Source organism: Miscanthus floridulus, chromosome 8 (assembly GCF_019320115.1).
Source record: "Miscanthus floridulus cultivar M001 chromosome 8, ASM1932011v1, whole genome shotgun sequence".
Lineage (NCBI taxonomy): Eukaryota > Viridiplantae > Streptophyta > Magnoliopsida > Poales > Poaceae > Miscanthus > Miscanthus floridulus.
In genome coordinates this window covers 195,399,831-195,422,510 of record NC_089587.1, presented here as the reverse complement: position 1 = coordinate 195,422,510, position 22,680 = coordinate 195,399,831, and the positions used below count along the sequence as shown (strand labels likewise).

General features: G+C 40.8%; 1 pseudogene; it reads right to left on the bottom strand.

Moving 5' to 3' along the window:
• Positions 1 to 5,063: 5,063 nt before the first annotated feature.
• Positions 5,064 to 22,508, bottom strand: LOC136477840 (uncharacterized; annotated as a pseudogene).
• Positions 22,509 to 22,680: the final 172 nt, after the last annotated feature.

Sequence of the window (22,680 nt, the reverse complement as noted above, 5' to 3'; positions counted from 1 at the left end):
GGCTTGCTGAATCTTGGCTGAAATTGGTTGAAAAAAACTGTTCTGGCTGAAATGTTGCGAGAGAAAAACACTGTTCCGGCTAAAAAAAGAAGCCGAACAAGCCGGATATGGAGTAAGCCGTAATTTTTTTTTTTTTTGTTAAAACATTCGTCGTTATTCTCATAACACATTTTGTGCTAACACTTCCACATGCACATGGTTCAAGATAGCAAGACACTATGGACATATACACTTTCCATTCATTATTCCGGAGAATAAAGAAGAAGGTGTTTGGCCAAATGTTTTCTAAAAGAACTTTAGCTCCACTAGAGAAGCTACTTCTCTCAAGGAGCCATAGCAGAAGCAATTTTGGGAGAAATCGTAATCCTGCCAAATCGGCCCTTAGTGTACCATGGATAACATTTCCTTATTTAAGGACATAAATAGAATTGTGGCTGCTTACTGCAGTTTTGCTAATGTAACCATGGAACAAAATATCGTTATTTTAGAAAATAAAAAATTATCTGAAAATCTGAAATTAGTGAATACAGACCTTGAGTGGTACATCCATCCAGAATGTAGGGACTGGTGGCTTCTCGCCCGTACAAGGGACACGAGCAGGAGTATCCATTTCCAGATGGTAGATTTGTGCAGTTGCTTTCAGGATTGCAAGCATAACTCTCAGTGTGCATCAGCGCACTTTCACAGGTTGGCTGGTCCGTGATGGTAGAGATTGCTTGCACCGACCCAACCCAACCCGAGTAAAGATCGCTCGTGTTAAAATGATAAGCACTTGATACGAATACCTTGACATTTACCTGACAGTGCTATCTTGCCATCATGTCGGCCAACTCTGAACCCAAAGGCTGGCAGGTCCGATTCCAATCCGATGTAGCAGCAGCCAATCCCATCATCACAGTAGCCGTCCAAAGTTGCCTTCTCCATGGTCTTAGTGTCATCTACACAAATACTCATGCAAGAACCGATGACGTCAACCATATTAGGATCGAACAAGTAGAGCTCAACACCGCAGCCAACAACGTACAGGCCGTTGCCATCGGCACCATCGATAGTTACACCTTAATAGGGGCTTCCCACTTCCCAGGACATGCTGCCGTCCATGCCCATACCTGTGCTCATGGTGACATTGAAGCCGATAGCCGATGCAGAAGCTCTGTTGTGAAGAACATCTATGTAAGTGACTTGAATCCTTCTGTTTCCCATGAAGAGTGTGGGAGAATGAGGAGTGGTGGTCTGGTCGCAGGGGAGCTCGAAGCCTTGCCGGAAGCAGCCTGGCCCTATCCCAAAGGGGTAAGAGATTTTGACATCCCCGCAGTGGGAGGGACAGTAAGCCAGGGAGGCAGAAGTAGGGACAGTGGTGATCCCCCCGGAAACACCATGGCTTACGGTCTGCACTCCCGGCACAGCAGCCAAGAGCATGAGCGCAACACAAGTGGTAACTACTAGCATCCCAGGGGAGGACATCTTTGTTGTGTTGGCGTGATCTCTTCCAGCTCCGGATCTTGTGTTTATGTGGATGGTGTCTGGATCCAGTGTTTTGGGACGGTGGAAACTAAGAGAGGCAGCGCGGCTTCAACGCATTGTGGACACACTTCATAGAAAAGCTATCCCTTAGCTAGCCTCTAGCAACAATTGCTTCTCGGTGGTCTGGCCAGCATGTCAAAAGGGAGTACATCAGCATTGTGTGGAGTTAGGAATTCCTGGGGCACTCGTCCCATCATCGTTGGGGCCCAAAATGACTCGCGAGTCGCCGGAGGTTGATTTCCACGGTAACACTTTGAGCCGTTGATCACACGCCTACAGATTCTATCTGTTGAAAACAATTGCCTCTAAGTAAACTTTAGTCTTGATAGACAGTTGTGTTCTCACACACTCTACCACTGTCCACTGCACAATAGATGCTTCTAGTTGCTAGGCGTTGATCAATGAATGACAGCGGCCAACTTGAAAATCTGGGGACACATCAGTTCCTTGGTTATGAATCTACTATATGCTAAGCCGTCAGCATTTTTAACTGGTGCAAAACTTCCACACTCTAGTAATTGCATACGCCAAAAGATGTTTATAAGGGTGCTTTCACGCCGAGAACTAGAAAAAGAAATTTCACCACGGCGTAATCCATGGAGACTTCTCACGACTTTATCACCATGTATTCACGGATGCAAAAGTCGTCACGCATGCTTGACTGAAGGGAATAATTGGGGCCATCTATTTAACTGTTGATAAATGTTCACCCATAAATTAAATAGGTCACATGTTTATTAACCATCGGATTGAAACCAAAAAGTTTGGTTCATCAAGCTATAATTGTTTCTAATCCATCGTCCATTACTCATATACACAGGCTTGAATATTACGAAACATAATTATTAGAAGTTCAAGTTTAATTGTCATCCCGATCGACGGTTCAATGCATATAGTTGAAGGCTTAGGGTCTTAACTTTAGCTGTGAGCTGTGGAAAAACTGTTATGAGCTTATAAAAGTTATTGTGAGCTACTTGTTGTGGAAAAGTTGTATGTTTGGTTGAAATAAGTATAAAACATGTCCTCCTCTCTATCTCCCTTGAAACAGTTGGGAAGCAACTCTCTATTTTCATCTATTTTAAAAGGGACTTGCTAGCGTCCGGACATCCGATCCGGGGTACGAGCGCCGGACGGTGCTTCCGCGCACACACGTAGATCCCTCGCCCCACACCAATCCCGCTCCAGAGGCCACGTCTATCCATATGGAACTCCCGCGCCTAGGCCCAACGCACGCAACTCGCTCGCCCCTGCCCACGCACGCGGGACCACTCCGAACCCGCTTCGTTTCCCATGCCCACATGCACGCAACAGCACAAGCAGGCGACGCGGTGACCCACGGCGGCGCACTAGCAGCAGTAGGCAGCTACGGCTAGCCGCTGTCCGTCAGCCACCGCCGCCATTGCAACACGTGATCTCCCAAGATCTACTTTTGAAGCATCCAAATGAAACACTTGCAACATACGCTAAAACATATAAAACACTTGAAACATGCATATATAGCCATAGCAACATGTGCAACACTAGATCTACTTTTGCAACATCCAGATGAAACATTTGTAACATATGTCTGAAACAATGAAACACTTAAAACATGTGCTTGAACACATGCGTGTATAGCCATTGCAACATGTGCAACATCAAGATTTACCTTTAAACCATCCAAATAAAACATTTGCAACATACGTCTGAAAACACCTGGAACACTTGAAACATAGCCTTGCAACATGCGTATTTTGTCATTGCAACATATGCAACATTTGAGATCTACTTTTTGAAACATCCAGATAAAACACTTGAAACAAAAAAGGTCTGAAACGTCTGAAACACTTGAAACACAGCGTTCGTCGCGTGGCCACGACCTACTACCTGGTGGTGAACTGCGATAGATCGGCGAGGAGGACAGGGAGTGGATGGGGGCCACCCTGGCGGAGGCGCTGGAGTGGCAATAGCGAGGCCTAACCGAGCAGGGGGCCGAGGAGAGCCGCCACCCAAAGGGGCTTGCGAGGAGCGCCGTCTCCCAGGCCACCCTCGATGGTTGACGTCGTGGGCTGCTCTAGCACCCTCTCCACTGCCGACATCACGTACCCCATCGGAGCCAGCCAGCCGAGCTACGACGGGGTGGAGGGACGGACGTGGTAGTGTGGGTGGGTGGGTGGGTGGGGGAGAAGATGAGGCGCGTGGCGTGGCGCAGCGCAGGATGGAGCACGACCCGGGAATAGGGAGCCAAGCGCTGCGGGTGGGCACGCGCGTCGTGGGAGGGAGCGAGCGGCGGGGAAAGGCGGCAGCAGCAAGACAGAGTGCAGGCGCGGCGGCGAGTCGAGAATGAGTGCGGTCACGGCGACAATTCGAGAGGAAAGTGAGCGAATATTTTTTTTTTTTTTTGGCAATGCGAGCGACCATACGATTGATAGTGTTGGGCCATTCGAGCGAGCGAGGCCAACCAATGTGGGCATCCGGACGTATTACCCACAGCATTACCGATTTTAAAAAGTAGGAAGTCAAAAGTAGGGTCCAAGGTGCTTTGAAAATTATACTACATAAAAGTAGCTTATGAAAAAAAAACAGCTTTAGATTTTACCCATTTGGTTGGCTTTCTGCTTTTTCAGAGCAGAAGCACTTTTTATATGCTCAACCAAACACAATCTTGGTTCAAGTTATGGCGTCCCTTGTTGTAGCATGTTTCTTGATGATACTGCAACGGCTAGTTATTGTTCCAGTGTATATTCTCCGGTGCTTCTCCGTGGCACCACAGTTGGTCTAGGAGCCCACTGTGTACCTAGCCTGTGTACATGGGGCCTAAGCTACAGTGGCACTTCGCCAATGACCACGGGAGTATATGGTTCAGAGCACAGTAACTAGCCAAGCCATTAACACATGGCCTAAGTTCCTCATGGGTTAGCACTGGAGAAATCCAATGACCGTATACCTCCATTTTCATCTATTCAAACACCTTTAAAAATGGCTACAGTTCCAACACATGGCCTAAGCTCCTCACGGGTTAGCACTGGAGAAATCCAATGACCCTAAAATACCTTCAGTTTCATCTATTCAAACACCTTTAAAAAATGGATTAAGTTCCAATTGATCTTAGGGCACCATCTGAGCTACTTAGCGCTAGACTTAGACAAGTATGCACCACATCCACCCATTAGACTCAAGTGTCAATCGATACTTAGAACTAACAGTCCTGTCTTTCGCCTTGTCACTCCGTCCTTTGTAACCGACATAAAATCCATCAATAGGGGCATGAAAATCATAGTTGTCTATCAATCAATCATCGCTATGACCTCACTAAGTAATGCCCCTACAACACACACATTAATCATAATAATTGTGTCATCATTAATCATTAAAACAGAATTAGGGGTCTAGACTAGATGCTTTCACCATCCTCTCTTTTGGGTAAACGCCTGCGGATGCTACCTCTGGTAAAGCTATAACTTTCATGCATGAACCAACGCGGCAGAACCCAGAACAACGGCGCCTGGGACTGAGTGTCTTAGACCAAGCACGGCTGGAAAACGGACAAGCCATGATGGTTCAGTTCTGCAAGGCCCTTAGCACTTCCGGGGAGGGTAACATTTAAACATTCCAAATCATGATGCACTCACGACTCTGGATCTAGAACAAAGTTAAAATATTCTTACAGTTACAGTTGTAATGTGCTCATTGGGTTTGCGAAGTAGCGCTTTACACATTTTGATGGTTCTTTACTAGAGTGTTGCTTGAACAGACCCTGCAGTATGGTCGGAGCCATTGGCACAGGTTCTTCAAACACCCGAACATGAAGGTTCCCATCGAGCGTTAGCTTTTCTAGCAGGGTCCTGCAAGTCTGTCAAAAGATAATGCGTCACTAATTGAACAGTAACCTGAGGATCGAAACAGAAAATGGGCCAGATACCTGAGGATTCAATACATCCATCCGACGGATAACATCTTCCTACAACACAATAAGAGTATAGCATGCGATTAGAACAATGGTTTCTTTTTGTTTAGAATAAAAGTTAACTAATGGAACAGTAACTTAATATCTGAGAATGAGCCATTTTCTAGTCGCAACACAGAAAGGATAGCCTGATCAAGGTAAATGAGCCATAGTACACATTTACATGTATCACTAGAATTTTTAATAGCATTGGAGACAACATTTCCAGGACGAGCTAAATAATCTCAAAAACATCGAACAGCAAATATGTTTGTATACTCGAGTCAACATATAAAAAAAACTAAAATATGAAGCATACATGTATGAGCATGTATAGCTAATATGTCTACAATCTCCATTCACAGATATTTGTCAACTTTGAGAAATACGTTACCTAGGCAACCATTATTTTTATCCAGTGCAGCCAAAAATGCTCTTCACAACTAATTCTTGTCTTCTATTTAACACTCCCATCGCAAAAGTGATTCAAGTTTAACTTGTGACATCTTCATATGTATTAAGATGTCATATGAAGACAGCATGTATATTCAAACTGAAAATACACTATTATTATCATAATTTTAGTTGGTCGTATGTATACATTAAGTTTTCAACAGAAATCAATCGTCAAAGTTGTGATGTTTTTAAACCATGTCCATGTCCAAAACATCACCTTTTCTCTAAGTAAGGGGATATTTGTGTTTGTAGATAAGCAAACTGAACTAAATAACTAGCCATGGGCAAAGTAAAAGGGTGGAGGCATGTGTGCTGCCAAGTGCCAAGTATTCTGAACAAATAGTGGTAAAAGATTAGTAGCATTTGCAAACCAACAAGTACCAAATAACAAGTACTATACTAGAAAAAGGTAGGGCTCCGACTAACTATGCATGGGTACCCCATCTCTGGCCTAGTATATTAGTTCTTTTTTAACTGGTTTCTGAAATATGACTATATATGAGTAATGTACTCCAATCAGATTGTCATAACTAAAGTGATTTTTCAGTATTCCGGACATTCTAACATCACAAAAGTAAATTTTGAATAATCCAAAATGAGGTAGTAACATGTCAGAAACTTGATTTTGAGATCCTAAATTTCTAACAACTGAATTTGAGGAATGCAATCAGATGTGAACAATTCATATATACTCATAGAATTGTATGAAACTTTCCTGCTGTCTTTGCTAGACCCTACATACCTGAATTCTTTCTCAAAAATGAATTTATTTTTCCTAAGTAAAGGATAGTGCGGTGATGCCGTAAAATGAAATAGAGAAGTTATTGTGGTATTGCATTCAACGAACAAGCAAAATATTAGTTTCCTATTTAGAAAGAGCAGGCACAAATAAAGCAAACACACCTCCATTAGTCCAGGATAGTGCATGACATAACCAATAACTCGGCGACTTAAACCTTCATAGAGAGTGCTATTAGTGCTACCATCGCCATTTATCCATGGTAATATAGGCTGATAACAATGCCTTTCACAATTATGATAGCAACTACTCTCCTTATTGTTCTCTCCTGGAGTAGATAACCTTTCCTCATCCCCAGGATCTTTGCTGTAAATATGAGGTGAGCTCAACTTGCTTTGAACATTAATTACTGTCACTGTGTGCCCATCACCAAGCATTTTTATAGGACCAGCAAAATTAATAGGCCTGGTATGCTTCTCTTTCAGTAGATTTCTTGTGTTTTCATTATCAACAACTTGAGAAGTTGGAGGATCTGTACAGCAGCAATTATCACATTCTGCTAGTGTAGTTATATGATACTTTGCCGAATGTAACGAGTCCACAATCTCAACACCATCATATGCATTGACCTATGAAGCAATTGAATGAATCCCACCCATTAGCTAATGGAGAAGGGCAAGCAAACCTAAGAAAAATTCGACAAGAAAGAAACAACAGTAGCATTTAACCCACACCTACAGTACTTGTATACTCTGCATGTTACAGAATTACCTTAACAGCCAGCTGAAATCTCTTGAGAGTGTCAACAATTATTAAGACCAACTGCATGGCTGCACAGTTTTTTAAGAACAAAAAACTGTAACAATGGCTGTTATTAAGTAAAAAAAACTATGGAAAACATTGGCCATTAGCATATTAAGTACCTAATGGATGCAGTGCCTGCGACAGTTCTCTCAAAGTAACTCCTTGCCCACCAGCTTGATGAATAATACAAAATGCATTCCTGAACAGTTCAGGAGACAATGTGAACAATTCACTTTGGTGCTCAAATACTGAATGTAACTCTTCTGCAAAATTTTTCATAGCATCCCAAGGCCATCCACTATAAGAGTTCTCCAACTGAGATTCAGACAACAAATGCCTATATGAACTTAAGCAATTTGAAAACGATGGCATGATATGTCTTTCTGCATGCAAATCAACATTCTTTCTGCTCATTGCCCAGCTTGAAGTAAAAATAGAGGATTCTTTACCATGTAACTCCTGCGAGAAATTGCTTGTTTGAATTCTATGAAGATTTAGACCTATTTGGATAGCAGGGAATCCTTTCTCCCGGCGGTAGCAAAAGTCACTTTCTATCTTTGGCAAAGGCTTCTGTTTCTTAGCCTTGCCACTTTTCAGTTTCACCGTATCAGCCTTGCGCTTCTGACTGTTGTTACCTAAACCACTAGTATCTACGACCAAAGGACCAGAGCTGTTAGGCTCATCAGCCTCACCAACTCCTTCACTAGGCAAGAAAGGTGAAATGAGAAGGTTTCCTGACAAAACCAGAGAGAATAGATGAACAAGTTCTCCACATTGTATGTCTGGATACAAATAAACTCCACTGTCTGTAGTATTCTTTTGCTGAGCTATAAGCCAATTAGAAAATGCAGAAGCCTTTTTTCCTGAACCAAATGGAAAAGGTGAACAACAAGCATTGGTTAAGAATTGTGAAGAAAGGGTGTACGGCTTCCCACCACTCCCAGTAACCTACAAAATGGGGAAGAAACATGAATGACGGATGATGAATAACAGGGCCTTTTAAGTCGCAAGTCACACATAAGTAAAAAAAAATCAATTGTTTGACTAGTTACAGAGTTAATTGTTCCACTATCCTTCATAACATTATTTCAAATATCATGGGTGCTGCTTCCTCAGATCACAAATATATACAACTAGGTTTGGCCTAAGTCAAACTTTCTGACTGACCAGCAATATCTATAAAACAATATTATCTCATATGAAAAGAGTTACACGTCATATAAGTAGTTTTCATTATGAATTTAGTAATGCCAATGTTATGCTTGTTAAGGTATTATAGTCAAAGGTATTAGTTTAATCTCCTAGTCTAGGTTTCCCTCTTGTGCCTCTCATGTACTCGACATATAGTCGCCATTGGCCGCAATACAATTATCCAATTCAGTCTCGCTTATTCGTAACAGTGCTATCAATTTATATAAAGTTCTGGATACCAATGGTCTAAGTTAGAAAAGTTTGAATTAGGGCAAACCAACATGGACTTATACTTGTGATCGAAAGTAAATTGGAAAGAAAAAAATGATCCTTTGAGAACAAACTAAGAAATTCTTACAACATTATTTCAAAGCATATCAACTGCTTGCTTATACCAGAAGGGAAGTCATATGAAACTACAACAAGAGCATAAGTGCATGTTGGTATGCAAGTGTGAGCACTAAGAACAACAACAACAACAACAACAACAAAGCCTTTAAGTCCCAAACAAGTTGGGGTAGGCTAGAGTTGAAACCCAGCAGAAGCAATCAAGGTTCAGGCACGTGAATAGCTGTCTTCCAAGCACTCCTATCTAAGGCTAAGTCTTTGGGTATATTCCATCCTTTCAAGTCTTCTTTTATTGCCTCTACCCAAGTCAACTTCGGTCTTCCTCTGCCTCTCTTCACGTTACTATCCTGACCTAGGATTCCACTACGCACCGGTGCCTCTGGAGGTCTCCGTTGGACATGTCCAAACCATCTCAACCGGTGTTGGACAAGCTTCTCTTCAATTGGTGCTACCCCTAATCTATCACGTATATCATCGTTCCGAACTCGATCCCTTCTTGTATGACCGCAAATCCAACGCAACATACGCATTTCCGCGACACTTATCTGTTAAACATGTCGTCTTTTCGTAGGCCAACATTCTGCACCATACAACATAGCAGGTCTAATCGTCCGTCCTATAAAACTTGCCTTTTAGCTTATGTGGTACCCTTTTGTCACATAGGACACCAGATGCTTGCCGCCACTTCATCCACCCTGCTTTGATTCTATGGCTAACATCTTCATCAATATCCCCGTCTCTCTGTAGCATTGATCCTAAATATCGAAAGGTATCCTTCCTAGGCACTACTTGACCTTCCAAACTAATATCTTCCTCCTCCCGAATAGTAGTGCCGAAGTCACATCTCATATACTCAGTTTTAGTTCTACTGAGTCTAAAACATTTGGAACTCCAAAGTCTCCCGCCATAACTCCAGTTTCTGATTCACTCATGTTCGGCTTTCATCAACTAGCACTACATCGTCCGCGAAAAGCATACACCAAGGGATGTCCCCTTGTATGTCCCTTGTGACCTCATCCATTACTAAGGCAAACAAATAAGGGCTCAAAGCTGACCCTTGATGTAGTCCTATCCTAATCGGGAAGTCATCCGTGTCTCCATCACTTGTTCGAACTCTAGTCACAACATAATATAATTGTTGTGAGCACTAAGAAAATATAATTTAAACCACAGCTCACTGCAAGATAAGAAACGAAGAATGCCTATTGAGCTTAACTTTGACTAACAAAAATCATAGTATAGCACATATCCATCTATTTGTTGTGCTGCATAAACTATTGGATGTCTGGTTCACAGCCAACAAAAAAAAACTACTACAGTTTGGTATTAGCAACAAATATTGCCTGCTGTTTGGAACTTTGGATTGGCACCAAAGTCTAGGCGTCACCAAGGAAAATTTGGCAGCAGCAATCCAATACTCAAAATTTGGCAGCACCAATCCAACAAAGGGTGACCGACTCTTTACCTGTTTAGCGTTTAGGATAACACTAACTACACTTGAAGCTAATTTATGAAGGGCGTAAAGGACTTGCAATGTGTTTGCATCATATTGTAACAATTATTTAGATGACAAGACCCCATTTTGCTATATTTTGCCAGGGAAAAAATAGATAAGCTTGTGGATCCATGTTATATTCACAGTTTTTGACAAACTTCGACATGGCTCTCTCTACCAGTTTGTGATTGCCAACAAGTTGGTATGGCTACAAACCAAAATCTAGAATTTGCCAACATCTTGGCATCACACGGGGTTTGGAAGAGCCAAAATTTGGTAAGGCTCACCCGGGTCATACACCAAACATGCCCCCAATGCTAATAAAAATACCTAAGTTGGGCACATAAGTTCAGAAATACTAACCAAGAATCTTCTTTCTTTAAGAAAGGAAACAGCAGTAAAAATCTCGCTCTCTGAATAAAGCTGCAGTGTTGCCGCAAGTGAAGCTTGTACATTTGATCCTAATGATTTGCTGAGGAAAATCAACTTCAGAAGCTCCACTGCATTTGCAACAGCCAATGATTTCCATATACCTCTTTCAATAATCCTATTTCTGTGATCCTTAATGATCTTTTCTTGAGGTTTGCAGCAGACATCCATGTTTTCACTTTCTGCATTTGAATGTCCTGCATGATTTTTCAGGATCGCAGAATCCGCTTTCTGAAACTGAACTCATTTTGGTTTCACCTCGTATAGCCTGATTATTCTAAAATGGAAAAAAAATTATTTACAAATATATACATATATGGAAAATATTTCCTACTGCTAGGGTGTAGTTACTCCCATGTGTATATCTCCAAATTTAGAGTGTATAATTTATGTTAAATGTAGAAATTACTTACCGGCAGTTCCTGTGAATATATTGTGTCCTTTGTGACATCATTATCATTATTAATATTCTTTTGATTCACAGGCCCAATTCTCTTGGTCTGATCTACTTTTTCTGTTTGAATTAATTCAAGGACTTCATTAAGTACACTCTTTATCTCCGGAACTTCAAAGTCATCCCAATTGAATTGCTCACAATCTGAATCCAAACTGTTTTCATGACTACTTTCTGAAATCTGGGGAAGCAATCTTCTCCTTTTCAATCTCCTTTCCTTTTCAAGATATCTAGCATACCGTTTCCCTAAGAAGGTTACATATACACATGACAGCTCCTCTTATCTTTTCGTTTGTTTTCAATAGTACTGCCATCCTTCTGCGACATGTATCTGGTGGAGCTGGAAGATCAGAGAGAGAGCTCCAAGCTACACGATAACATCTTGCCCCAAGTATTACACGCACTCTAATGTATATCATGAGCAGTTTTCTGTAAATAATAATAAAATGGTCAGGACCATCATGTATAACCTTCAACTAAAGTATTGAGGTTTAGAAATCAATTTTCAGACCAAGCATGGACAGACAAAAATAATAATACCTATCAGATTCATATGTCCAAAAGAATCTTTTACTTCTCATGCAGCTCTTTCTTAAGATAGCATACCGACTGATCATTGGACTGGTTTCTTTATCTTCATCTGCCTGATATGTGGAAGTGCTGTCAGTTCTTGACACGGGCTGATCACTTTTGTTTGCATGGTCAATGGATGATGAAGACATTGTCTCTGGTACTTCTTCATCAAGAGTAGGTTGCCCCAATATTTGTTCAGCAGATCCACTTGCTTGTACTTTACGTTTAAGAAGCTTCAGGCTGGTCCCATCGGCACGTCTCTTTCTTCTCTCAGGAGTCAATCCAGAACTAACCCTTTGCTGCTTTTGTTTAGCAGTAACGCTGGGCTGTTCACGGAGCCGAGATTGCCTTTCATATGAAAGGCGAAGTACCTATATAAGAAACCAATCCTGCTGATCAGTACACTAAGGAAGAACTGTATACAGAATAGACAATTAAAAATGCCAATCAGTAGGAAAAGATAAATAAATGAAACAAAAAACATAGTGAAAAATATCCTGTCTCGCAATGTGCGCCACTGGACCTAACTCTGGTGCCTGAGACAGAGTGAGTGCTATGCAAGGTAGCTTTGCCAGCAGGGTAACAAGTTTGAAGCAGCTAGCACATTGTTACGGGATATTTTTGTACTTGTGTCCCAATTGTGCCAGTGATGTTATATTCAAATCGATATTGCAATTACCTTTATTTATTTGTTCTTCCCAGGTATCTATTCTACATTTCTATTATCTGTAGCACAGAGTTTTTATCCACTAACTAAACCAAGCACATATCATTCATGTTGCATATTGTTCACTCAATCAGGCTAAACCAGAGGATTCACCATGTATCCCCTTGCCCTTATATTCCTTATTTGCCCCATCTACCCCTACGCTGTAGGGTGTAGCAAGAACTGTTTCGCTAAATATACCATACTTTTGCAGCATGTGTTGTGTAAATATGTCAGATAAGGTGATCCCTTATCCATCACAACCCCATGACAGAGAGTAGGGAAGCATCTAGAAGGGGGGATCACAGGATAATGACACAATCAAGCCAATAATGCAAAGTAGCACATTATGCCTCACATGCTTAAACACAAGCACTCCAAGATGGTGACAAATGAACCATTTTGCATGTTAAAACAATGCACTGCATGCTACTTATGTTCAAACCCTGAACCTGTGGTAGCATAGAGTTAAAAATACAAGCTAAAGAAATACAGAAATGCAAAATGAGATCAAATAAATATAGTACTTCAGATCAATAAATGATAACAGAGGAAAATCTAAACACATACCTGCTCTACAGAGAGATTCAATTCTCTTGCTATTCTAACACAGTCTTTAAAAGGAATTTTCCCCTTCTCACTGACACTCATAATACGCTGTTGCAATTCCAGTCGTTGCTCAGTAGTCATGACTCTAAGTGTACTCCATGAACGCGGATGCGAAACCTATATGGGACAGAATGTCATATAGTATCCAAAACAATGTAAATAAAAGCTCTGATCTAAGAGAGCTAGACAGATAGCCACTTCCAGCTAATACAGTTTCCAGTGGGTATAATGGGCTTAAGTAATAGTGCAAAAACTCTGACAAGTAACAAGGCTTCAGTAATTTTTTTAGAAAAAGGAAGTTTATTCTGGTCTCTGCAAGAGTTTTAAGGCTTCAGTAATAGATAGTGTAATGATTCTGACAAGTAACAAACAATAAAGTGCTTGCAGCTGCAGATCTGCCAATATAAGTCAAAAGGTACAAACAAGAAATAGAGAAGATACAATTATTAAGATTCAGGAAATTACGGGTTGTTTGGTTTGAGGCATGTTTCTAAAAAACATAATTAAACTTACGTTTACTCTCGATCAAACCTGAAACAGACCCCTAGCGTCTTGTTTAGTGCCTGGGCGTCCAATAAAACTCTGGACATGTCTAGGTGGTGCATGTAGGCATGAGGCAGTGCTTAAGTAGTGCAGAAACGCGAAAAAAGGGATGGCATGGCTGGCTTGGTGGGCTATCTGTGACCGCACGGGCTGGCGGGCAGCAAAAAAGCATGTGGAAGAGCCAGGGAAAAGGGAAACATGACGTGTGGGGATCAAAGTTACAAGTCCCTTCACACTTCTTTAAAATTTTGCAAGAATTGGAATCAGAATTGCCTGAATGTGTTACAATGTCTTTTGAGATCGAAGTTGGGAATCTAATCTGAGTCATATGTGTTGCCAAAACAAAATAAAACAAATAAAAAAAGCACAAACGCTTAATCACGTTTAATCTACGTTTAATCCATCCAGGCGCTAGGAAGTAGCCTAGCGTCTGCCTAGCGCCTAGCGTCTTTTGGAACCTTGGTTTGAGGAACCACCCTATTCTAGATGAGGTAGTGCATTATGAGTTCATCCGATGATTTTGGTGGAATCAGACTTGGATGGCTCCATTCCTCATGCTTATACTAATTATTGGCTTCTGGGGGATGAGCTGGTGATGGATCAACCCATCCATCCCACAAACCAAACAGCAAAGTGAGTGAGAAGATGATGGATCACTCCATTCCTCAAACCAAACACACCATTAGTGACTCAAATAGCTCTAACAGTAGTGAGACTTCTGGCAACAGCACTGCAGCAGCTAGCGAGGAGCTGCACTATTGGGGGTTGGCTGGGGCGCAAGGCACAAATTACATCCTTGCCCTTGTCCCAAGAGAGAGTTAAGTTTAGGTCGTGGTTGATTTTTTTTCTTTTGTAAAAGGGCGCGTGCGCATTTTTCTTTGTAATCTGAGTGGTGTGGGTATGTGACTTTCCTAAGGGTTCTTATCCTTTTTTTTTCCTTTCTTAATATAATGATACACAGCTCTCCTGCGTTTTCAAGAAAAAAAACAGCACTGCAGCAGTTGCTCATCAAAAATAACTATCAATTAAAGCAACTGCAGAAGCAGGCATGTGGTACTGAAATCAAACCCAGCTGGCAGAAGCGGGAGGCTGTGAACTACCAAAGATACAGGCCAGAGTCACCCATTTAAACGCAACATTATGTAAGACCACACTTATGCTGGGCTCCACAGGCGGGGCAGCGTGGCCCGAGCTGAGTAAGCTAGGTCAGATTAGGATGCTTGTTATTCGCCTAAGTCAAGTTCAGTAACATAGGATTGATTTCTTGAGATAAGAGTTGCTTTAATGGTTAAGAACTTAAGATTTATTCGTTGCAGCCATCCATCTCTATATATAAGGAGCGATAGGGGCCCACATATAAAACAATTAAGAAATTAATTTGATATCACTTCTCTATGCATCCTTCTTGGTGCCATTTTTACTTAGTTCTCCATCACATCTCCAGGGAAATGAGGCTATGTTATCCCATAAAACACACCTATCCAACCCCACAACAAACATGCACAGCTCAGTTAAAACAATAGGAGGAAAAGAAGAATTAATATCAAGTGCAGAAATATGAAGATAATGATTAGTGAAGCATATTTTAAGTGGAAACAAACAACACTATGCAATTTGTCCAGACAACAATAGGGAGTCAAATTTTGATAACACCATAGAAATATATAAATATATTTTTTCTTTAGTACATAAAGGGATTAAATAAAAATGACAAGTACAAAGGTTACTTCCAGGTTCGCGAATATAATGTTTTGGATAAGAATCTCCAATAAGTATTTTTTCCATCAAGTGGTTTATAATGATATGCAAGTTAAACGAATAAAATATGTATATTATGAAACATTCTCATGTCAAATCCAAGTCACTATTTTTCATAGTTGTCAATATAAATAGTTATCACGGCTATATTAGCATTCAAAGTTGAGGAATTTGACAATTCAAATTCTAAGAGTCTAGTTTGTTTCCATCCGGACTTATATAAGATAGCTTATGGCCCAAGGGCAGCATGGTAAACACAAACGTGGGAAACTTATTTCGGCATCTAGGGTGGTGTTTCTTACCGTACTGCCAATGACCCAGAAGCTAGCTTATGTAAGTTGGGGGGAAAACAAAAAGGCGCTAAGTACATTTATTCAACATGGAGGGAGGGTGGTAGGTGATAGTCCTATGCGTCAATGATGTACAGCAGATGTGACAAACCTCAGGGACAGAGCTGCCAGGGAAGGCACTCAACGGGTCAGCCAAGCCAGCTGTTAAATAACAGCACTCTAGTGTTTCCCAATATGAATCAACAAACTCGTGCTTTGAAAGTACAAAATCATGCCGAATTTTCCGATGATTGTTCAGTTGGGAAGATGGAAGAATTTTAGGTATAGGTTCTTCGATGTAAGGCCTGAGCTCCATCGAATGTGTAGACATGGCATTTGACGGTACACCAGCATCTTCTAAGAATTCTTTTGCAAACTGAACCAGCTGTGAAACATAGCTAAAGTGATCAGTTTGTTGCAACAATAGTCACCTATGCGATTAAGTATTGATTATTGAACAATGTAGCAAGTATCGAACATATGTACCAAGTGTAGCAAATTAGCAATTACTAAATAGCCTTTAAGATTAGTGTTCAGTAATAGTTTTTAGGAGCACACCGTCTCTTCCTTACTCATAAGCTCAATCCCAGGGTAGGCTATGCGGACGACTGCTCGACTCATTCTTCAATGGCCAAAGGTACTTGGGTAGGAAGAATCCAAGTTGTAGGTTCTCACAAGGTTAACTACAAATATTAGAAAAGAATATCAAGTACATTACCTTGAGCTTGTCCAAAATATTTACTAAACGTGAGAGTCGACCATAGGCATGAGTATCCATGAGCTGATTGTATTCCTTGGTAGGTATTTCTGAAAGTGTTTTTCCAAGCCTACAACAAGTTATCATGTTATCAATCTTCTTTGCTGACCCAACAACTTGTAGAAAGAGTTCAAGGGGCATTTCTTTCATAGCTTCTTCCATAGAAAATAACAGGCATGATTGATTAAGGCTCTTATCATAATGCCCTTCTTTGGCGCAACCAAACGCATTGCACCAATTTGGCAAAGAATTGACATAAGCCCACAGAAATTTATGCAATAACTTTGCTCGAATCATCTTTGCACCTATGAATCCATTTGCATACATAGCTTCTAATAGTAATGGTTTGTAAACTTTAACTCTGCGTGAAATCCTCAGACCAGGTATGGCAGTCATATGTTGATTTTGCTTCACTTTAGCTGCTGCACCTGCGCGAGATTGAGTGTCAAAGTTCCTTTGTCTGATCCTAAATTGATCCACAAGTTCTGGTGACAAGTCTCCAACAGAAGAATGCAGTATTACATCAATGAGACGACTGCGAGTATAGTTTGTGACCAAGGGAACACTGACTTTGATACATTTACAGCTTCCCTCTTGCTGAAGCTTATTCAACGTGCGAGTCAATGTCTTCCTATCCATTATTTTTCCGTCCTTCTTTTCAAGACGTTCTAACCATTTATGTAACTCCACCTTCAGTACAAATTTCTTCTTCTGCAAGGGCCCAAAAGAGAAAAGGCAAACAGAATGATCAAATACAACTAGACATGCTAAAGGCACCCAAAGGACTAGCATGAACATGAACACACACAAAAAGGAAAATGTTGGAAGCTGAAAGTTGCTGTTACTAACTCTGACTAGGATTAAAAAAGAATTATCTAAGTAGTAACTATCACTCGCTCCATTCAAAAATATATCAGGTGGTCTACAATATGCCACTTTGAAAATTATTATATATGAAAATGAAAGTAGAATTGTAAAAACTGTTATATTGCTAAAAAATACTTAATGAATACACTGGTAGTTTTCCAAACTACCAACTCATACAGTTTATTTAGTTAGTTTTGTTACAATCAGAGGCTTTGACTGCACAGATTTTGAATAACATATATTTGAAAACAGGGATACTATTACCTAGGGTGACAAGGACAAGAATGCATGTGAAATTTTATCAAAGCCCACAATAAATAGGCTTGTCTCACAGGTCATGGTGACTACAAATATACACTGCCTAACCCTTTGAAGAAATATAAACAATCAAAATAGTTTAATATGGAAAAAAATACAAAATAGTAGACTACATTCAAAAGAGTTTTATCTGGAAGAAAAATATGAAATGCTAGAGTAACTATCGGTACCATATCACCATGCCATATGCAAAAACCAGGGATGCTTATCTTGAATCATAGAGGGTCACCCCCACCCCCATTAAAAAGCATACTGGCCTAAAGCCAACACACCCGGTTAAAAAACTGACCCGTTTCTGCAATTCCAAATTACGAACACTGGAAGTAAACAAGTAACAGCAAAAACAATAGATAATAATAAGATAATAAGACCAGCACATGACAGGTTGCATACACAATGCAAATGAAATATGGAACAGGTACTGCATCAAATATAGAGTAAATTCCATGCCATGACATCCAGTATTGAACTGTCACAAATATTAAATTACATACACATCTGCATTTGATAGATCTATGCAAAGAATCTCAATTGACAAATACTTGGGAAGCAACCTTTAACATGTGTAGAATCCTTCTATGGCGTTGATCATCAGAAGTTAATGGACGGCACCGACAGCCTCCTCCTCTGACCCAAAGCAACTTTATCTAAAGAAAAGCACTGTGATCATTTACACTGAGTTGAGTAGCAATTTGCTTGAAACCTAAACATATAGCTTGCTAGTTTGCCAAGGAAAAGATTAACTAATCCCATATGAAGAAACTTAACGATACACAAGAACTAGAGAAGTAGTAGCCCGCAAAATCAAGGCACGGTATTACTTGAAAAAAATTAGAACTAATAACCACCCTTAGCTGAAAAACTTCTAAACTTGTGAATCTAGAAACCAACCAAAGAGTGCCCTTCGTGATTTAAATAGGACTCTTTGAGGAAAAGCATATGCAGGATTTGAAACAGATTATATTGCCCAGCTATAGATGTATTAATTCAGATATATGCTTCGAAAAAGCATAAAGCTCTATGGATCTACTAGTGATCTTAAAGTCAAAGCATGGCACAGTTTATAGACAGTACAGAAACTGCGAGCTCTTACTGCAGCATGGCAATCCCCAGAGATATTAATCACAGAACCTTAACAAAATGAAGAGATAAATTATGCAAATATAGGTCATTGTACCTTCTTCAACTAACTGAGAAACTACAGCAGAAGCATCAAGGTTGTTCTGGATATGATGTCCAACTGGTTCGTCATGGTTCCCTTCTTCAAGCAAGAGTAGTTTTCCATGTGAACTAGGTGATTCCAAAGTATCCAAACCTTAGATGGAACTAGGGACCACAAATCCGAACAATCATCAGAGTCTTCTGATAGTGCCTCAAAAGTTTGCAGAGCAGTACCAGCTTTGTAGAGTGAGAAGTTTTTTGAAGTCCAAATTCGGTACTGTGATGTCTTGTCTGGAACTTCTGCTTCCCATGTTAGGTCGAATTTTTTTAGCATGGATGATACTCGTTTATGAAGTTTTTTCGAATTGTTGAGTCCAAGACGTTTGCCAATCTAATCAGAAGTTGCATTAGACATTAGTTACTAATTTTAAGATAAACAAAAACAAACTATCATCCCACATCAGATGACATAAGCAAACAAAATCTCTATCACATAATGATGTGTATTCAAGCTTCTCCATATACTGATCATCAATGCACTGTGGGGTTCACGACAGGAGCTTTTGCTCATGGATCTATTTTTTTCCACTAGGAAGCATATTGTCTTATTGAGTCAAGTAACAATGTTATTACTGTCCCAGGAAGTTGCTGTATCTTTGCATGAGAAATTATTCATGTTTCCAGGTCCCTAAATAAAATAACCTATTGCTGAAACTAGTCCACAACCAAACAAACAAATATCTTCGAACTGGTTTTAGGCAACCATAATCAAGTATTGAAGAAGAAATTAGGTAACGATAACATGCATAACTAGAAAGGAAGCACAACAGCAGTGCAATAATAGGATAATGTAAGCACCAGTCTAGCATATCATCGAAAACACATAATACCACAAAGTTGCACGAATTTAAGGTTCAGAGAAGTACCTCAACAAGTGTAATACCTTTTGTCCCTTGGGCACTGATCATATCATATATACAGTTCTCAAATGGAAGTTCCAAAATTTTATCAGTTGCCTGACCTTTTTTGACAAATTTAAAATTTGAGGCTATACTTTTTGGCTGAAACTCATTTGGATCAAATTTTTTCAGTAGACGCAAACAGCGGACAACCTGAAACATGGAATAACATTATAGCTTGTTGCTTAAGAATGTATATGAAACAGAAAAGTATTAAAGCAGGCATGGTGCAGTGCAGAGTGAATCATCTATGTGGTTGTAAGCCTAGCCAGATTATGTACATTATATTGCGTCTGATTTGTTGCAGCTCCGAAAGTTGCTGTTGCCAAAGAAGGGAGCTCAAAGGGTGGACAAGATGAGTGAGATGATGCTTTTTCTCATTTAGGTTTATAGTCAAGCATTCCATGTCTTTGGGTTGAAATGTACAAAGTCTCAGCTCCAGCACCATGTTTACTCTCAGTCATATTTAATCAAAAATGGAATTGCAAACCATTGCCTCTTCAGTCCAAAAACATATGCATGTTTGAAGTAGCATGTAAACTGGGTTATGGAATCATGCTAATAAACAGTAACTCAAATTACTGTAAATCCTATGACAAACTACACTTCTAAAAGCCTAACAGTTTTTGAATTACAGATTTAAACTAACATTTTAATCCCGACAGGAAGCGTCAGGAACTGAGAGAATGAACCCCAAAAAAGTATTAGAAAGTGGCATTAAATAGCAAGTGAAAATATGAAATAGCAAGAGATTAGCATCACCTTATCATCAACTTCGGCATCAAATGTCTCAACAAGTTGTGCATCTCTTAGCCTATGCAATACCTGAGGAATAGGTCATCTAAGTAACAACCCATGAAAATAAGGACCAACAGAGATAGTGTAAACTTGGGGTGTTTGGTTTGAGGAGCAGAATGTTGAATGAACTATCCAAACCTAATCTACTTGCTCAGTATGAGGAATGGTAGGAAAAGTTGGTTCCTCAAACCAAACACACCATAGCTTATTTCAAGGAGGCTTACGTTTCTCCATGCTCTGTGCCCATATGCCATCCTGTAGTCGAGATCGACTTTTATATCTGACACAACAAGAGCCTAGGGGAAATAATCAAGCAAATTAGCAAACTGGAAAAATCTAAAGCAGATTAGCATAGCTTCAATGGGGAAAAATGTGGGAGAAATTGACCTTTCCGCTTGCTTCTTCAAGTTTATCACATATGGCTTTCATTGCTGGAAGATAATCATGAATAGATATATCATTCTTGGAGTTAACATCAAAAGTTCCATCTTCTTGGAAAGCATCTACATTGGTCTCTTCATTGCTCCCAAGTAGTTCAGGCTTTGTAATCTCAATTCTTTGCTGTGAAGTCATGTTCAGGTCCTTGGCATATCGGGAGAGATATAGTGAATTGGTATTGATAACATGTTTATTCTGTGAGGCATCTTCCCTCTCAGCTCCGTGGTCTTTCACCTTTATTATAGTTGATTGTCTAACTATTAGCCGCTGTGATTCAAGACTCTTTGCAATAAAATAGAAATTATTTCCTTTCATTTTAAATTTTTTGCAAAGTTCACTCTGCGCTACCCCAGAAGTCCTATAAACGAAAAGATGATGTAAGAAACCACAAACATAGTTAAAAGCAAGATAAAGAATTTGAATATGAACATACCGCATTATGTGAACAGGTTATAAATTGGAAACGATACAAAAGTGCAAGAAAGGCTAATAACCATTCTGTTGGACAATGTCAATAATTACTACTAACTTGTGGCTTTAAAATTGCAGCTCTATGGCTTTAAAATCCGTACACATAACATAAATTCTCTCTTGCAAGGTAACATCATATATAAATTAAGTGATTTACATATTGAAAGTCTTCCAATTCCTAGCAAGTCACAAATACCCAACGCCCAGACTGATTAATGAACTTGAAATGGAAGGCGTAAGCAATCATATATTTGCTCAAAACCCATTGCGATATGCACCTGCTTGCCGCAACACATTCCAATGTCGCCTTCTGGACGGCACTGAACTCTGATTTCGCGAATCTGCGCTCGTATAACCCCAGGAAGTTGTCCCTGATCCCCGCGCTCGCCACGAGCCGCATGCCCCGCCGCTCGGCCTCCTCGAAGTCCTTCTCCGCGGGGTCGCCGGCAGAGACGGGCACCCCGTCCCCGCCCCCCTCCACGAGGCTGACGACGCGGAGCGCAAGGATGCGAGCCCACAGGGCGCGCTTGACTGATGGACCTAGCGGGAGGCCCGTGGCATCGAGCGCGCCGCGGAGCGCCGGCCATAGGTCCACGACGGGGATCCCCGGCGCGAGGCGCGCGCACACCTCCTCCAGCGCCGCCGACACGAGCTCATCCATGACTGTTTCGGGAGGTTTAGGGCTTCAGGGTTTCGGCTATGGCGGCATCAGGCACGGAGCCCCACGGGGAGCATGAGTTCGAGGAGGCGAAGCGTGCGCGGTACTGCGTGGTGGCCCAGTGGAGGGAAGCGACGCGGCGACCGGCGATGTCACCGGTGGCCGCGGCGGATGCGTTGGTTTTTTTTTACGACGAAGCTAGGGTCGAGAGTGAGTTTTTTTTTTTTTTTTTTTTGAGGGGAGGGTCGAGAGTGAGTGATGGATGCTTGCTTCTGTGTAATTTGGCCCAACACAGAGGAACTGCTCATAGAGCAAGGCGGTTAAGCCCCAAGGGTGGGAGCTGGCTAGTACAATAGCCTCCAAAGAAGCC